This window comes from Solenopsis invicta, chromosome 2, assembly GCF_016802725.1.
Source record: "Solenopsis invicta isolate M01_SB chromosome 2, UNIL_Sinv_3.0, whole genome shotgun sequence".
In the NCBI taxonomy this organism is placed as follows: Eukaryota; Metazoa; Arthropoda; class Insecta; order Hymenoptera; family Formicidae; genus Solenopsis; species Solenopsis invicta.
In genome coordinates, this window is record NC_052665.1 from 19,439,505 (window position 1) to 19,458,811 (window position 19,307).

The following is a 19,307-nucleotide window of genomic DNA, read 5'->3' on the forward strand; positions in this document are numbered from 1 at the left end:
CATAGGAATCTATATTTATTATTATACAATTAGTATATCCGATGATTGGCGTATCAAGAAGCGCAGTCTCGGGAAAACATAAGAATTTTTAAAATTGTTTAAAAAATTTTTCTTTATACAGGAATTAATTTTTTGGCACGTGTGTTTGGCACAGAAATAGGATAAAAAAATCAAAGTATAAATTTGAAGAAGTACTGACAATGAGAAAAAAAGTTGTTAACTTGATTAAATTTCTTAACTTAATTTTTTCAATTTCAACGTTTACGTATTTAAATTAAATATATAAATAGATAAACTGAAAAAATTTATTCAGGTTAGTAACCTTTTTTTCTCGTATGTATTCTAAACTGGAGTTTCTTAAAAATGTAAGAAAAGTCGAGAGTGATAGAAAAATCGTAGAATTTGCGAATTTGTCTGCAATCTCGAAGTGATATTCTCAAACTTCACTTTCATCCGAGTGATTTGTCTGTGAAAGAGATCCGTGATGACGTCGTGACGATCGTCGGCCTCACTACTATCAGAGATCTTATGAGTTCGGATAACTCGCGCCGGCATGGTTGCGCGCACTCGCGTGAGCCCAGCGCCAAGTCCGGCCCCGAACGTATCCTTGCGACTATTTTCGAGTTACGTGTTTCGACATGATAGATGAGACTTTTCTGCGTTTCATCGACGTCGCGTCGGGCCGCGCGGTACCTGCCAAAGATTCCCCGGCTCGGCAGTGGAGAACGAGTAATTTAGGATCGCGGACGATACCTGTCGTGCGCGTTTCTTGCAGTCGTTGGGATTTCTTTTTCATGGAAAACCTTATACATACTTATAAATTGTCTTTCTCGAATTCTATAAAAGCGACGGGTCTTATTAACGAGATTAATTATTACGGAGCTTGCGGATTATGTATTTTTTAAAATATTTTTGCACTTGATATCCATCTATGGCATTTTGAAAAAATCCTAAGTTTCACAATCACTCGTATATGTTAAAGTGATTGGAAAATTTTTTTTAGAACAATAATATAAATATCTTTAAGTTTTCTACATTTAAAAATTTTTCCTTATTTTTATCTATCTTGAATATATTTATATTCAATTTACATTCCAAAAAATTATTTCATTTTATTTTGAAACATTGTTATATATTTTTGTATTGCAAATATATTAAATATTCATATAGTAATTTTAATATATTGATTTTTGCGGAATATCTTTAAATTTTGATGAAACTTTAATGAGCACATTAACAGAAATTTATTAGAAGTTGTAATGATTTAATTATGATTATTTTGTTAATAGCGGTGACAAATGTTCTCAGCAATAAATAAAATTCTCTCTTAACAATTCAAAGAGGCGTGAATTCGCTCACTCACGACGTCATGTGTCACGCAACAATTGTGACGTTTATGAAGTCGTGACGTTGCCTTCCTCAAGGTAGGCAGAGACCGATCTCAAAGTGCGGCAGAATTCCTGGGGATGTCAGCACGCACATCTCAGCCTCCGTTCATTTGCTATTTTCGTTCTCCCTAAGTTGTTCTTAACGGCATTTGAATATAAGCACATTATATCCATCTGATAATGTCAAAAAAGAAAATAATAGTGCATCTCTTTTATTTTTACTTAATATACATACTTGTGAAATATAAAAATATAAATATAAAAATCTTTAAAACACTGTAAATGGATATTAAAAGAAATTAATCTTAAAAAATTTTTTTTATGTGTTTTTTGTGTTTTTTTTTATGTGTTTAAGAAATAACTACAAGCTGTTAATGTACTTACATTTTTTTCAAATTATTTTTCTAGTAATAGATTTTTTAATGATATTTTGTAGTTTTGTTAATCGAATAATGCAAAGAAACTATTATTCTTAATGAAGCATATTTCATACGTCTTTTTATATTGTCGATAAATAATAAAATTAGAGAGCATTTATTTTCTTAAATCCTCAATCATTGTTAGCCAAGTTGTTAGTACAAGGCTGCATCTGTTATAACGGTTTGAGTGCAGTTTTGCAGGCGCATAGTCAAAATAAATTTTATATATTATATGTATATATATGTGTATATATAAAAAAAACAAATTAATGATATATATAATATAAGAATACTATATGATTGCTAAATAAAGCCATTTTATGTTAGATTTTGTAATAAAATCAATACTCAGAAATTTAACCAAATTCTTATATATCTAGAAATTTAAAAATCTACTAAGTGAATAGTATAATTATACACGAATAGAAATTTTTAATAAGAATTAATTTATCTTAGGTTGAGTAATTTGATGCATTTCAGGGCCAAATGGTCAAAAAATAACTTGTTAAATATAAGTTTTTAATCTTATTTTTATTTGATGTGTTATGCATTATAAAAAGTTTAGATTATGCATTAAATTATTTGCTTTATTCGATCATATATTTTACATAAGAGATTCTCTCCTAAGAACGTAAAATTTACGCTTTAGACGTAAAATAAACTTAAAATAAACAGACGTATTGTACGAGATAATTTAACTTTCCGATATAGATTTATATGAAAATATGTTACGTGGAATCGTTTCAATACATTAAGAAACATGCTGAAGGTATTTCGTAAAGAAATTACGGATTTACATCGAAAATGTAGCGACATAAACAAATGCACGTCTTTTATTTTTAACTGCTCTCCTGTTCGCCGTCTACAAAGATCAAATTAAAACAACTTAAATGACGTGCGTTTCCTGGCCAGTGCAGTGTTCATTAGGGACACGTTCTACACTGACAGCTATGTCGTATTTCAAAGGAGGATGATTTGCGTGGACCAATAAAGTAAAAGTAATACGGCCGTACGTCGACTTCAGATCGTGTAAATCATTTTCTATTTTGTGTAATGATTACATCACTCATACTGAATAAATTGCATTCAGCCGTTGCTGGCCAAGTGCATCGATATTACAATGATAAAATGGAGATCGAATAATTGTTTTCGAGTATTGAAAAAAATAACGCTCACGTAGACGCATGAGACACGTATTTGTTATCATTTTTGATGATTTTGATTAATGAGGACTCGTAAATTAAAAATTGATTTTTGTTTGTATTCAGTAGCTACGCGGAGAAGAAATGAATTTCAGTAAACAGAATTGGAATGTTTTAATAAATATCAAATAATTTAATTTTTAAAGTAATTTATGTCCACGAGTGGCAAATGTATCAAAGTAGCAGAGTTTAAAAGAAAATATAGTGATATCTAATAGACAATATTTTAATTCAATACTTTGATCATTAATTTAATTAATTTAATATTTATTAAAAAGAAATAAAGTCTATTAGACGTTACTTTGCTACTTGAATACATTACCAAAAAAAAAAATTACAAAATTTGTTCGATAGGTAATGGTACCATTTGATAAATAATGATATCATCGTGTTTACGATAAAGCAGATCAAGCGCACGCGAGCAAATTCCTGATTAATAAATCAAGCCGCGCCGGCAAGGAGAGTCAATATGCCGCGTGCAGTGCGATGAGAAGGCACGAGCAATCCCAGAATTAGCGAGACTCGCTTCGATTCGATGGTCGGGCGAGAATCTATCGGGGGAATCGCCGATGACAGAGTATTATACCACCCGAGATGCGCTCTCTGCGGTGCATACGATGCGTCAGGCGGCGGCAGAGATGCATCAGCGGCATAGGATAGATCGACGCGGCTATGTAGATGTCGGACTATATTTGGGACGTTGAGCCACGGCTACTTTACTGGCCCAGTTGGCCAGTCGATTGGACCCCCAGACCCCCTGTGGCCGTCCGCTTATTTTTAGTTTAGGTCGCTAGCCGTGCGTCGGCCCGCGCTAAGACCGCGCCGCTGTGTGTGCATCGCGCAAATTGCACACAGACTGCAGGCAGGTAACGACAAGCGGCTGCGACAGCGACGCGCGGCACGAACCGCAGCTAAGCGGCCGTGTTTATAATTAGCTCCAATGTTACTCGTTCAAGATTTTACATAAGTAGGACCGATTCGAGTTAACCCTGAAAGTGGCGTCATGCGGCGTCATATTCGGCGGCTGATCGATCTCTTCCTCGATCGATCGAGACCAACCGAAACCACCTGAGGCTGGGATTCAGAGCGAGTGCGAATAAACGCGTAAATAACTTTCTTCAATGCATCCACTAATACTTGCGATACCGTTCGTATACTCATTGAAATAAATTGTTCACTCGTGTTTGCTTGGTCCGTTTGCTCGGTCTGAACTCCACGAATGGCAGAAGAGATAGTCGAGAAGAGGGTGGTTGGGAATTTTAATGAACATAGGAATGCGAGATTGCAGGATATAATAATTATATTCTAAACATTTTACACTTGAAAAAAATAAACTTTTTTACACTATATTTTTAAATTATAACTGATATATTCATATATTATAATCAATAATTATACATGTTAAAATCATAAAGTACAGAGAGTAATTAAATGTTGATTTCCGTTTAATATATAAACAAAGATTGCAGAGTTTATTTTAATATTCCAGGTAGCATTGCATACCATATAAATTAAAATAAAAAAAGAAACAATTTTGTCCCATCAAAAATTTATAATTATAAGAATTTGTTATCATTAATCATAATTATATTTTTGTTTTATGTATATTATTAATATTTAATATTAAATATTAATAATATATTTATATATTTAATATTTAATATTAATATTTAATATTATTATCAATGGAAATTAGAATTATTAGAAAATTATTATTACAAGTCCAATAATTCATGATCGAGGGATGAATTATATAATCTATCATTAATTTGTCACTATTAATCTAATATAGCTGAAAATTCATCATTTATTTGATTAGAACAATAAGAGAGAGAGAGAGAGAGAAATATGACAATATATCTTTCTTAATGTCCTAATCAAATAAATGATGGATTGTCAGCTATATTAAATCAATGGTGACAAATTAAGGATAGATTATATAATTCATCCTTCAATTACGAATTATTGGACCTGTAATAATAATTTTCTAATCGTTCTAATTTCTATTGATAATATTAAATCTATAATTGTGTATTATGTGAATTATATTAATTACATGGTTAATTAATAATGAAAGTTTAGATTACAATTGATCTACCCAGGTTGGGAATAATTTGCTTCAGGAGACTTAATTATACAATCAATTGCAATTAAATGTTTCCGATACCATTTAGCGAGATACGCTTACCGCGGTCACTTACCGTTCTCTCGTCGGCCATTCGTCATTCATTCATGCCGCCTATGCAAGAAATCATCGACGTCACGATGACGGATTACATCACGCATATCTGTGTCTGTATTGCGCGGGTCATGCGCGCATTCTTGATTCGGGCCTGTCGTAAGTATAGGCCGTACGAGCTTGACAGACGACTGACCGTAGACTTCCCGATCGGAAGGAATGTCATGAACGTCGTGAGGCAAAGACCCGTGATGAATCATATAAATAATAAATAAAACGGTTTATATCGATATCTATCAATTTCGTTCATCGTGCCACCCTTAAAAAAATGCCCTTAACTTACGCAAAAATATTTTGTAAATTTGAACGAGCGTTTTCTATCTCAAAAAAGTACATTTATGCAATTTTTGTGGAATTCCGGAAATTTAATGAAACGTAAGATATATTATTATTAATTTAAATGTATTAACATGTTTATACAATTAATATGCTGAATATACTTAATGTCCGATGATTGATTTGTCTATTAAATGTAAACATGTATTATATATTTAATTTATTAGTCAAACATATGTTATATACTATGACAGAGAAATGATGATCTACACGTACTTGTATAGATTTCTGAGCATGTTGCTCCGTGACAATGAGAAAAATTTAATATCTGATCGTTGTGTCCGACTTTAGTTTTACGTAGATCAGAGAGGTACATACAAATTACAAAGCTGTAAGAGAAATAGAAGCTATGCATGAAATATACCAAACTTACCGAGTAGCTCTCCTCAGATTTTATCTTTGATAAATTTGACTGGCGGATTGATATTTTCTCTTTGGATGAGCGATTTGCGAATTTTTGCTTTTTGCTATTAAATTCATAAAGATCGCGTTGATTTGAAAGAATTTGTAAAAGACGTCTTGCCCCAGATGTCCCTCATGAAAATCTATTTTCTGAGTGTTAATAGAATCATAATTAGCTCTATTAGAATATATGAACGAGCAGATGCGTATTTAATACGTAGAGCCTAGATAGTTTAGCAGCAAGAGCAATCGCCCGGTAAAAGGAAGAACGAAAATGGATTCGGCTCCCATCCAGTCACCCACGCTTGATGCTTTTCTCGCTCATATGCCTACAGTAAACGTATTTATGGAGCAGTATCGCCCGTAACGTGAGTATGTTGAGAGAGCACTGGCAAGGAAGAGCATAAACTTATAGCGAAATAGAATGAAAAGAAAAAGTTTTCCATGTGGGAGATCATCTGACTTAAATTGAATTCTAATCATTCTCGAGGGTTAATTCTTAATTTTATATTAAAAATTTACAAATTTTTAAATAATTTGCTGCCACTAATATTCGATCATACATAGTCGTTATGAAATTTTTAAAGGAATAGTAAAACGACATAGACTTTTAGCGTGCGTACCCTTGTATTAGGAACTTTCAATCGTTAGCTTAAAAGACTACTGCTCGCGCGAAATCTTGCCAGAAAAAAGTTGCTTCTTTTGGCACACAGAATCGTGCTTTGCCGTAGGCGTAAATTCTAAGACAGCTGTATAAATTTTTCAGAAGAATCTTTTTTAATGGCGATGACATAAACGACCGGTTAATTTTTATGATTTAAATTTAAATGCTGTGTTAGAATGTGACATACTTTTTTATATTATCAGAGTTTAAAAATCCTCGGAATTTTATATATGGGCCTAATGTCAATTTTTTAATGCTTAAATTGACGGGTAGGGCTGATGCAATTCCCTTTCAAGCTGTCGCGGCAGTAATTTCCGGATGCTAATGATATCGTTAGACGTTAAAGGCGCCTTCAGCAGCAATAGAGCTTTTCTGTCCAACGATAAGGGGGAAAATGACATGAATTGCTCTTTGATAATATCTCGTAAATTTCGACGGATATGATTCCGCTGGCGATGATTTAAAATTATTTCAGGCATCTTTCTTCGGAAACATCTCTCTGACGAAATATGAAAATACGTATGCGAGTCGTTTAGTATTCATCCTTGTATTTTTGGAGAATTCTTTGTAACAGAATATAACGTTTGACGCTTTATGAAAAATTGTGATGTATAATTAAAAAGAAGTTTCGAAATTGAATTTCTCATCTGACTAAATCTTTATCAATATAAAACGAAGAAATTTATTTGTATATTTACGTGTTTATAATATTGTAATTATCATTTAGTTCTTGTGTTTGTTGAGCATTAAAAATTAGAATGTCGCAAGAAACAATTTACTCGGGAAATATCGAAACATTCTTCGAGAAAAGGTACTTTCTTATTAGTAGATAGTTTATTTATATAATTTTAGTATAAAGTTTATTTTCTTCTATTTACAATAAATTTATTTCAGTTTTTGATCCTATTTTTAATGAGAATATTAAGATCGATATTTTTAATAATAATAATGATTATAAATCTATTTCTATTTAATTGATATTAGTTTGACATGACATAAAACAGGGATATATTTTGTGAATAAGCGCAATCGAGTAATTATTTACGGATGTATCGAATCGACAGGAACATACGATTGAGATGAGCGGCAGGTTATTCATTAGTCTGTCAGTATTCGAACTCATTTTAGAATACGTTTTGATCGATCGCCTGTTTGTCTGGCAGGTGGCTTCATCACGGCTGTTTAGCAGTTCATTTATAAAAATCGTTATAAATAAATACGACTCTCTATGCCGTCGTCGCGTGCCCCGTAATACTCTTCGGCTCTCTTTTTCTCTTTCCCTTTTCTTTCTTTCTTTACATACGTATATTTAGATTAGTTTCTCTAAAATTCGCGAATAAAGCTCACCGAAACACATGCTCAGTCTGATAAACTATTATTACAAACGAGGTTCCCGACCATATTGTCGCTATAAAAACGGCATAATTTTCTCGACGTCTAGATCATGAAAATGCTAGCTGAGATATTTACGCTGTAAAAAGAAAAATCATTCATTATTCTTCTGCGCTCTTTTCATACGTACACAGGATGTGACATGTATACAACTTGGAAAGTCACTAACTTGGTGAATTATAGATTTTCAAGCAAACATGAAGTTGCGACTTTTTACAACGAGTTTGCTGGAGGAAAACGTTCTTTCCAGCCGAAAGATCGCTCCAGAATTAAGCTTCGGACTTCCTATTTTTACTCATTAACTCATGCGAGATCAAGCCGTTCGTGCTGCACTTGTAAGATGTATCAGCCTCTTCCGGATAGACGAATCTACCGCGCGAATGACGGAAGACACATATAAGAGCATGGAGAAACATTTCTAGCTCTAATGATGTTCCAAATCATCGCTGTACCGCGGGCCGGTTTTACGTAAGACTTTGAGTTTTGGCTAAGAATAACGCCGCGCTTTGAACCGCCGCGCCGGTCAGAGTAAGCGACGAAGTAACAACGTCTATTTTCGTTTGCTATAATGAGAGAATGCTGATAGCGCGGATGTTTCATGGGGACGGCCGTCTAACTGGTTCCGACAGTTTCGGTCTTTCGACAGGCCAGAGGCGGTGATCGCGCGTGTTGCGGATTCAAGGACCGCTGTCCGTCAGCTTATGGCGCAAACGCCCGTTTTCGTAAAAACATTCGATGCGCGATAAACGTATATTTACTCAATCTTGATAGGTGCTCGTACACATGTCTCGAGATGCATTATAGTCGATAAGAATGCATTTCTTGCACGGGGCATTTCTATATACAGACTAGAAGAGTATGTGCAAAGAGCATCTTGTCTATCATGTGGCACACAGCAATGTAAGGTCTGATATTTGAAAGTCCGATGAATCAGAAGTTCTTTTTAAATTGGGATTATTGAAGACATCTATATCCCTCATTCTATTTATCAGTAAGAAGAGAACCGATCGAAAGGTTTAACGAAAAAATTGTGAACAATCAATAGGCAAGGTTTATTCGTTACGAATATATGTATTTGTTTTTTGTGAATTGAAATGTAAATTGAAAAAAAATATTGTCCATGCAGCGAGAATTGTAACTAATACACGCCGATTATATGCGTTCAATATTGAGAAAACAGACTTGTCTCTGCAAGTATTTTCAGAACACTGTTACCGAAACGTAATCGCTAACACCGCACGTCCATTGATGTATTTAAAACAAACGTATTCGAGGCACTAACTTTCGCGATAAAGCGTATATGTTTATCCAGCGTCCAGAACGGCCTGTTGCTTCATCTTTGAAGTATATTGCGACGAAGAGATCTTCTTAGAAAGCACCCGCCTTTATGACATACTTTTTCGCACTTATCTCCCGATGTCCTGAGCGATCTATTCTCATCTTCTCGTTTCATAACGAAAGATTTTGACGAGTTTGCACATGCCAATCCGTTATTAATCACGAACGCTTTTCATCACGCATACTTTCTTGCACACTTTATTACTGATTATTCGTAATGAAATGCAGTAAAATATTTGTTATTAGAAGAATTTATTTTTTATAATTGTCATTGTAAAAAACTTAACTTGCACATGTAATAATTATCTAAAAGCTTTCGGTTTAAAGATATAAAATATGTGATAAAATAAAATCGTTTTTATATTATAAACACTTTTTATTTTAATATATTTTTTAAAACGAGGAAATAATCTTCCTTTTTATAACTAAAAAAATTTTTTGAAAATTTTTGTTTTAAAATATTTTAGCATTGCTAAGATTTTTTTTAACCACTGATAAATTTTTTTTATACAAATTGGACTTTAAAAATAAAAGAAATAGTTTTTATTTTCTTACTTTTTTGGTATCCTTGACCGGATTTTTTTAGATCTTGTTACTATTCTATATATTAGATCACTATAAGGCATTATAAAAGTCGTAATTGACAGAACAAGTATTGAATTATTAAAAATCTTGTTATATTCCATATGGTATAAAATTTTTCTCAATTTTAAATAAAATCGAGGTAGCTCGAGCCAAGCAATTATATACGGTCAGCTACGGCATATCCCGGCGTTGTCATTAAAAAGCGAAACTGGGACAGTACTTTACCATTAATACCGCGCATGGTCCATTGTCTCGTCATGTTACATTGTAGCTTCGTTCAGCAAGCCTGTGCAACGTGATACCGGCGTGGTGTGCGCGAGATAACCGAAGGATTTGGCAAATTCAACGAGGCGTACGCGGTGCGAGGGATATCTCACAGGCGCGAAACGCACGGCGCGCGGGAATGCGGGCGAGCATTCATATATTAAATGCATTTGGGATTCGAGAAACGGGACGTTGACCCGACTCTTTCTCCTGCAGTTTCTTCGCGTCTCCCAAGATGTGCTTACACTTGAAACGTAGTGCGTTCGTCGTTGCCGGGGGCACTATAATTTGTTCGTTTGCGTACAATGGGTACATTTTCTGAAAAAAAAATAAAATTACAAAAATTGCATATTATAATTCCAACTATTAATTTTTAACCTTACTACACTTTTTAATGTAATTCAACATTCTAACGTTTCCTTTTAAATTAATAAGTGCATTTGTCTGAAAAAAATTTACGCAAAACGTACATTATAATTTCCACTTATTAATTTTTTAAATTAATAAATAAATACATTTGTTTCAAAAAATAAAGTTATAATTTTCAATTATGTTTTCCAATTAGTTTCTTAATTTTAACGCACTTTTAATGTAATCGAACGTTTTAACTTAATTTAAAAAATTAAAAATAGATCACTATTATATTATTCTTATGATAAAATTTTATACAAAATAGAATAATGTACAATATAACAATATAAATAATAAGTAAAATAGTTTTTTACGTAAAAAGATAACAATAAATGCTCTTGAACAGAAATATACACTAACTGTGTAATGGAAAATGTTATATCCCTATTGTATGCATGTATGAATGTATAGAGATTAAAAAATGGTATTGATTAGAGCGGATATAGATAAAAGGATACTGGTAACTAAAAGTGTAAAATAAACAAGTTCACATCAAAGCAATGACGAGAAACGATCGATGTTCGCGCCGAGAAACCTTGATCGCGTTATATGAAAGATGAAAACGGAGCGGCCGCCGAAGAACAAATTTCTCAACAGAATGTTCGTGGTGGATTGTCCTCGAAGATCTGCCTGATATCGCATTTGGATATCCGCCAATCGACTATTTTCGTTCTTGAAGAAAACGCGAGCCTTGTATAATTCTAATAAGAATAATGCTTGAGAGCGCGGTCGAACCGATTTCATATTTATAGATGAATCTAAATGCGGTCTTTTAGCTTTCTAAAGATCGTTTCAGTAATTTCTATTTCAACGTTATTACCAATTATTAATTGTATTTTTAAAATTCTCTGATTAGCAACAGAATGGTAAACGTGTTGAGAGACTTTAAGTTTCTTGATGTTGACGGGCGACATTTTTTTTAAATTATTATGTAATACGCAAATCCAAATATCCAAATTGACTACTGAAAAGAGACTTGGTTTTTTTTTTTTTTTTATTCTTTTAAGAAGAAATAGCATGACTGAGTTTCTTTATGTGCGAAATAATGTATTATGTTCACATAGTACTATCCTTTGAGTATAACTAAAAAAAGTTACAAAAGCAACCTATAAACTTCAAGAAAAGAAGAACCGCAATTACTTACGATATACCGTATCGCAACTATTCTCATCTATTTATTCTATAGATGTTCTCTTACTGTAAGAGAAAAGAAAAACGTTTCACCCTTGTTATCTTAAGAAAAGAAAAAACACTCCCTTCTTTTCTATTAGCTCCACCCTTTAGAGACCAACCTGTACGAAAGACCGCGGGAAACTATTTCAATATTTTCGTCTGCTTGGTCCTTTTATGATGAATCAAAGCACCATTCTTTCGCATAGATCATCACGCCATACTCTTGATGATAGAAATACGGTATACCTTGATGCGGCGTTTAGATCGGACGGCACTGTCTCCTCTTCTCTCTTTTCTCTGCAGCCCTCTTCCTCCCTCGGCTCTTCGAATTCGAAGGTTAAACGCAAAAAAGCGACGACGACATCCGCGACAGCCGCCGGGGCCACTGGCTTCCGGCCAGAGTCAGGCTTTCGTCGTCTCGCCACCAGGTAGCGACGGCTATGGACTATTTAAACGAATTTCGCGGTCGCTCGGCGCTTCGTTTTGTTCAGCAGCGCAGCCGTTGCCCCCTTTTGAATGTTTGTTTGTTTCGCTTCCCTTTTGCCGTCGCGCAAACGACTCTTCCGCACGTCGTAGAGGGTCCAGTCGAGAGCGGCGCGTTGACGTACTACGATGCGCATCGAAGAATAGTGGATCGAAAGACAAGAAAAAAGGGAGAGAAGAGAGAGAGCAAGCAGTGTGAAAGGTTTAACGGGGGTGGTCCACACCCCCCCGCAGCGCTTCCAAGTGTAAAAGTTAAAGGATTGAAGAAAGAAGCTCTGGTAAGTCCCCTCACCGCGCAACCATGGTGTGCAGTTGCATAGTGCTCTTCGTGTGATCACGCGTAGTGACGAGACCTCCGTTTCCGGAGTGGAGAACGCGCGCGGAAGGAGCGCGAGTGTAGTGACAGAGAAGCCAAGAAGGATTAGCCGTGAAATAACGTATTATTATCGTGATCGATTCCAATTATCGTGAATAGCCTTTCTGATTGGCGAAGGACCGAGTTGCGTTCGGAGAACGCGGACAGCTTTATGGTGGAAATTGCAAAATTTCGCGCGCCGACGCGGGACGCAAAATTCAGCAATTTGTATACACGCGGTAGTGGTTAATGGAAAGTTGTTCTTGTCTGGTAAAGCGAAAGCGGCTCGATTAAGGGAGAGTGAAGACCCTCGGACAATCGAAAAGGTTGGACACTATACCTTTTAAATTTTCCTGCGTAAAGTTGAAGAGGACCGTCACTTTGACTGTTCATAGCCGTCACAGTGACGGTTAAACATTGTGAAGACGGGATCGTCTTCCTAAACTTTACGCAGGAAGATTTAAAAGGCAGTGTTCAACCCTCTCGACTGCCTAAGGGTTCCCACTTTCCTCTACTTTTATAATAAATAGCTAGCCAGGCGAGAAGTGTCTCCAGAGCGTTGTCTCTCTGCTCCGTAGTGAATCTCGACTGTTATGAAATTTTGCACGTTAATCCTGGAATGTCTCCTTCGTCACGTAATATTTAGAGGTTTAAAAACTGCGCGTTTACGAACAAAATAACTCTTGAGAACAGAATAACTCCTATCACTTTACACTGCAAAAGAAAGTATGCAAAAGAAACAAAGTTACAAGAATAAATATAAGCCGATAAAAATAAATATAAAAATATGAAAAATTTATAAAGAAAATCCTTACATTTTATAATTGGTATGAATATTACATTTATTTTTCGTGTAAAAAAAATTACATACTTTTTTTACAATATGGCGTAAAGATGTGATTTCTCTTAAATAAGAATTGAATATTTTTATAGCTAGCCGGTTACAATTATTTTAGAACATTGGTTTTTAAATCAGGATGTTTCGATAAATATTTGAAAATATTTAATTGAAATCAAATTAGACAATTCAAATCACAGATTTTTATACATTTGATGTATCTTTTTCTGATGTTATTTTTATAAATTTTTTTATAAATATAAACATTTATTTTATCGAGATAGTTACAAGATATTTTCTAATTAATTTTATTGGATGTTTTATACATGATATTGTAACGTGTATTTGAAAAATGTAAAAATAACGAGACAAAGTTGAATTAGAAAATATATTGTTCTTTGGATCTATCTATTTAGATTATTTATGTAACGCTATCAAATCTGATTTCATCTCATTTTAGAAAATAGAAAAAAATTCTTGTTGGTATTACGTGTAAGAAAATTACGTTAAAACGAGCGGCGCGAGCTTTGATTCCGTTGCATTACATATACGTTATATCGATGCGTGGGCATACGATTGCATAATAAGCGCTTGCGTAGCAAAATCCTCGGATTAAAAGCATGTCATTCTGCGGGAAATAAAATATTTTAACGTGCCATAACGTTCGTGAAGTTCGCGCATACATAAAACAGCTGGATGTGCATTGGAAAGTCAATAAAAACGCTTGTAAAGCTGCTTAATGTCCCCGATCATGCGTGAAACCGCGTAAAACTCACTGCTCTTCATCGACGCGAGTGCAGCAGTGCGTATTACGCGACCTATAATAGCTAGAGCCAAGAATTCATTTTGGTTTTTGTAGGTCACCGCCACACATTTGCACGCTCGCGTAAAACAATTTTCGCGGACCGAGAAATTATCTCGACTCGACGTCGCGGTAATTTGTGCAATCCTAAACTATAATTAAACACCGTTATAAAACACTGAATTGCGCTCGCAAGCGCCGTTGCAGATATTCAATAAAAAAAATAAATCCGCGTATTAGCGAGAGATAGCACGTGTCTATAAAAAAAATGTATGCTTCTTCAACTTACTTGTTACGCTTTGGTATTGCTAAGCTATGCAATTTTAACGTTTTACGCCTAGCGAGATTTAACGCTTAATATATGCTAAAGCTTTAATGCGTCGTGCGAGCAGATATCACATGTGCTCTCTTCTCTCGCATTCTTCCAGTAATTTCGGGTCGCTTATTACGCGCGACTCTATTTATAAAAAATTTCAAAGGCATTCTGTTATCTTTGGCGATGGGTGTGCAGCAGAAATACGTGATGGATGATTTCGTGTTGTAGCCGCAGGGAATGCGTTAATACGTGCACCGTCTGCAGCGGTCGAGTATCGAAACGCACATTTGCGCGCATTCCCATATGGTACCACGTCACAATAGCATAACATATAGATATATCAACATTGCGCCGCTAACACGTTACAGGAAATGATCTGTCGAGCAGTGAATAGGTCAAGTCAATATTGCAGTTAGCTTCTTCATAAAGCGGTCGCGATCTTCTCATTTGAGAAATTGGGAATTTCTCCTTGTCAATTTTCTGATAAATTCACAAATAAGATACACTAAAAGTAATTCGGTTAACTTGAATTTTATTAGTGCTAATTGTAGCGACGCGTAAGCAAGTGATCCAAATAAGGAGAAACCAACTGTTTAAAAATGTAGTAGTCAATTTCTGATCATCGTCTGGTATTACTAAATTTTAATATTCCCAAAGGATTTGTTTCTCTTTAAAAAAGAATTTTAACTCGATTTATTGAGACGGTGATTTACGAAGCGAATTGGCTATAGTTATGCAAGAAATATCTAAATCACAAAATTATAATTTTTTAATCACAGTGAGAGAGTAATCTGTATATTTTTCTACATTAAACAAAAAAGATCTAAATCTAATGTGTGTCTGCAATTCATAAAAAAAAAGTTTTTATCTAAATTTTTAAATCACATCAAATATTATTTGCATTTTTCTCGAAACGAACTTCACGTGAGTTGGACGTTTCTTGCATAACTTTGGCCAATTAATTTGATGTAATTGAGACAGTTATTTGCACGCTATGTCAATTGGCGGTCATTTAACAATCATTTTTACGCAAACGCAGGAGGATATCAGTTTCTTACGAGAATGTATAATCCAACAAAACAAATTACCTCATTCCGCGTACCTATGTGAGGTATTTGTCACATATAACGGCGACCTCTACTTGTTTGCCAACAAGTGCACTACGTTTCTTATCCTTATGGCCCGTCCAACATGTTGCATCTCGTCTTCAAATAGATTCCACCAGTCCACTCACTCAAATCGTGACCACAGCGTCTGCTTCTCCCAGCTGCGCTTTTCGCGCTTTCCGTGCTTAAAATGGAACAAATGTATGCCTCGTGTGTCGACCCTTGTTATGTAAAGGGGTTTAAGCATAATTTAGTTGATTATCTCAGACCCATCTTTTCATCCCTCTTCTGTCGTTGAAAATGTTAGTTGAAGCTTAAAAAGATTTTTATTATTAAAATACTGTTAACATATTTATTTCGCGTTTCTGGAGTACTTGTGTTTTAATTTGATTAAAACATTCATTTCATGTTTTAATTTTATGCTGCAATATTATGCATTCAAATTGCAGAGAACTGAATTGCTTGCATTTTTCATCGGTCAGAATAAGTCATTAGTTCATTTCAATAATTTGTGTAATTCAAAATGTTTGCGCCTCGATATTTTTCGTTAAAGCCTATCCACGAATGTAACGAAGATACCCTCATCTTGTGTAAGGCATTAGATAAAAACATATTCATACATTCATTTACTCAGACTTGGGACAAAGAAGGTAAATTCGATGACAATTGACAACTTGGTTCGTAAGATGGATCTAAAAGGTTCATTAAAGGTACTCTATCGAGTAAAAATTCAATTTATGATGAATGAAGCCAAAACGATGCAGACCTCATATCTTATAATTAAAATGTTTTACGGATGAGGAACCGTTTTCACTCCAGATGAGTTCTCACTTCCCGCGATAATATTCATTCTTACATTTCTACTTACGAACGAATCGAGAAGCCACCCCCCAAGAGTGTCATAGTCCTTGGGAGGAAGCTGAGGGAGGCGGCTGGGCGCGATGGAGGAGGAGGAAGAGGCAATATGCCGGAGATCGGGAGAGCGCGGCAGCTCCCCGAGAGCTGATCTCTGCCAAAATAATTAGGAAGCCGTCGTCGAAGACGTGCTAAAAACGTTCGCTCGAGCGCGCACGATTTGGCCGGCTAGTCGCGTCCCGGGCGCTCGAGCGAGCTGGTCGTCCGGACAGTCGTCCTCGGTAGAGAGCAGTTCGCAGCGGAGTGCCGTGGTGCCGCAGTACCGCGCGACCGGTCGCCGAGTCCGAGTGCCGTATCGCGCGGCGTGTGTTCTGCCCTTCGGCCCTCCGAGGCCGATCTGACGAGTGAGCGATTGCGACCCGTCGTCGGAGGGGACAGTCAGCGACGAGAGAGGGTTAGTCCCTTGTCCACGCGGTTACTCTCGATCATCATTGCATCTCGATCAATTGCAAGCGATATTCGGACTTTCGCCCTGTCGCACGAGGCTTCTTCGTTACTTTTGTCGTAAAATGAGCGACAATATGTAACAGTAGTTTAGTGAGTAATCTAGCGAAATCGGCAAAATGATGTTCGGAGTTTGATCAGAAAATAAGCAGCTTTGTGAGAAATCATTTAAGCTCTTTTATGATTCTTCATGCTGTGTGTGATCTGTCACAATATAAGTCACGATTTGAAGATCTCGACATGGGACTTGGCATGTCTAAACCTTTAAATCTGTACTTAATCGCATCGAAGAATTTAATTAAAAACACTATCTGTACTTTTATCTAAAATACTACCCTAAAGAATCAACTCTGTTCACGGCAGAAAGGAAAACAATTAGGGGGATTTCTCGAGCCTCGCTGGACTCTGGTCGAGCACTTCTCGTTTCCTAGAATTACGTTACCTAAAATTTGTATGTAAGAGTCTTGAAATGTGAATGAGTATACGCGGGGATCTCGTGGGAGTCGTGTGTGACGTGTGTAATTAACCGCTTGTCAACATTTTAGCGAAATTGTTTCGCTCTGACCGCGTTTCTCCAGCTTTCACAACACGGCAAGTTGACGTGCGCGATGATTACGGGGCATAATCGCGTGGGAATTAAATATGACGTGTTTAATTAATCACGGGCACTTCGATGGGCTTTTCGTTTCCGCATGTATTATCTAAATTTGCAAAACGACACAGGTGATCAACCTACAATACATGTTGAATAGTTAAGCTAAATCCTCTGGAAATTATAAACGTGATTTCCATTGGCATTGTAAACGCTTATTGAAGTTCGATATCTGAGAGGCAGGTTGTGGCAATCAGGGATGCTGACATCGCGTTAACACACGCGCAATTAAATATTTGTCCTATATCGATCGCGTTGTTTTAATTCAAATTGACAAGAACATTTCCGGTCGTGGGAAAATGGCATGAGACTTATAGGGATTTAACGGAATGACAGACTTATTAATTTTAAGACAACGTTTTATGCTTTAAGTTTTTGTCTTTAACAATAACGCACAATAACTCTCTTATCTAGAAAGTCTGGAGTTTTTAGGGCCTTAACAAAATAGCTGGCATCTATAATTTCAAGACAATAGCATTCATTAATATGACACTACCCACTCTTGTAATATGTACAAAAATAAAATTAGTAATACTTTTCATCACTTCCAAATAAAACGACTCTTTAATTTCAGATTTCAGACAGGTTACCATAGTGCGTTATCAACATAATACTGATAAAACATTGTCCTAAAATTATGCTAGACTTTACGGATAATTATCCATTCATTAACGTTAACAATTTTAAAGTGAGTCTTATTCGTTATATGGCTGAATCTTAGTGCTAATTTTGTGTGTGATTTTATATATATTTTCAAGTTTATCAAATTGAGCGTCGAATAAATTTTCAATTTCATGAAACACAGTTTAAAGTTGAACGAGAATATCGTAATGTTAAATTAACATTTAATATCACAATATTAAATTGGTAATCAATCGAGTGTTACAATAAACATCATCTCAGTGGTGAATTAGCTAGACTCGTTCCGGAAGGCAGAGAGGTTCAACCCTTGTTGTTTTGAAACCTAACTGATGTGTTATTCTTCATAAAATTTTTATAGTGACGGAGGAGGTTTTTATTATCATCATTGCGATGCTTAATGCATAAATACTTGTTTACGTTATTATTATTAAATTGATTATCAATTTAACATTTTAATATTATTTATACTATTTTCATTCTTGCAAGGGAAATAAGCAAGTGCCTTCTATCGATTTTAATAAGCTTCGAATACATTAAAGTACAAATAAAAATATGAGATATATTTTTATAAATATATTATCACAAGTTAAAGGGATAAAACATTCTTTAAAAAAATAAATCATCACTTTAAGCGAATATTCTCGTCGAAACTATAAAAAAACAATTAAAAAATTTTTTAAATAAAAGTAGAGTGGTTTCTAATGTACTTCATAATAATATAAAAAAATTTAATATTGAAATATTATTATACTGTTCTCATTCATCATTTTAAGCTTTTATTTTAAGAAATTATTTTTATCATTTATTATAAAAAACTGTTGATGCAACTTTTATTTAAAAATTGTTTTTTCTCTCTTGTTATAGATTCAACAATATTTGCTTCAAAAAAAACAATCAGTTTTTTTAAAGGAGTGTTTTACGTTCTTAACATGGGAGATCGT

The 19,307-nt window shown here is 35.0% G+C and overlaps 1 protein-coding gene across 7 annotated transcripts in view; it reads left to right on the top strand.

Annotated features, from left to right (window-relative positions):
- The first annotated feature begins 12,279 nt into the window (after positions 1-12,279).
- LOC105193852 (calcium-transporting ATPase sarcoplasmic/endoplasmic reticulum type) overlaps positions 12,280-19,307 on the top strand; it is a 49,460-nt gene continuing 42,432 nt past the window's right edge. For 5 of the 7 annotated variants that reach the window (XM_039446274.1, XM_026135422.2, XM_026135421.2 and 2 more), the window contains exon 1: positions 12,280-12,574. The gene's annotated coding sequence lies outside the window, so the exon portion shown is untranslated. Of the gene's footprint in view, positions 12,575-16,812; positions 17,023-17,050; positions 17,166-19,307 lie in introns of those variants that run through there. The other 2 variants (XM_039446275.1, XM_039446278.1) reach the window with 2 other exon arrangements.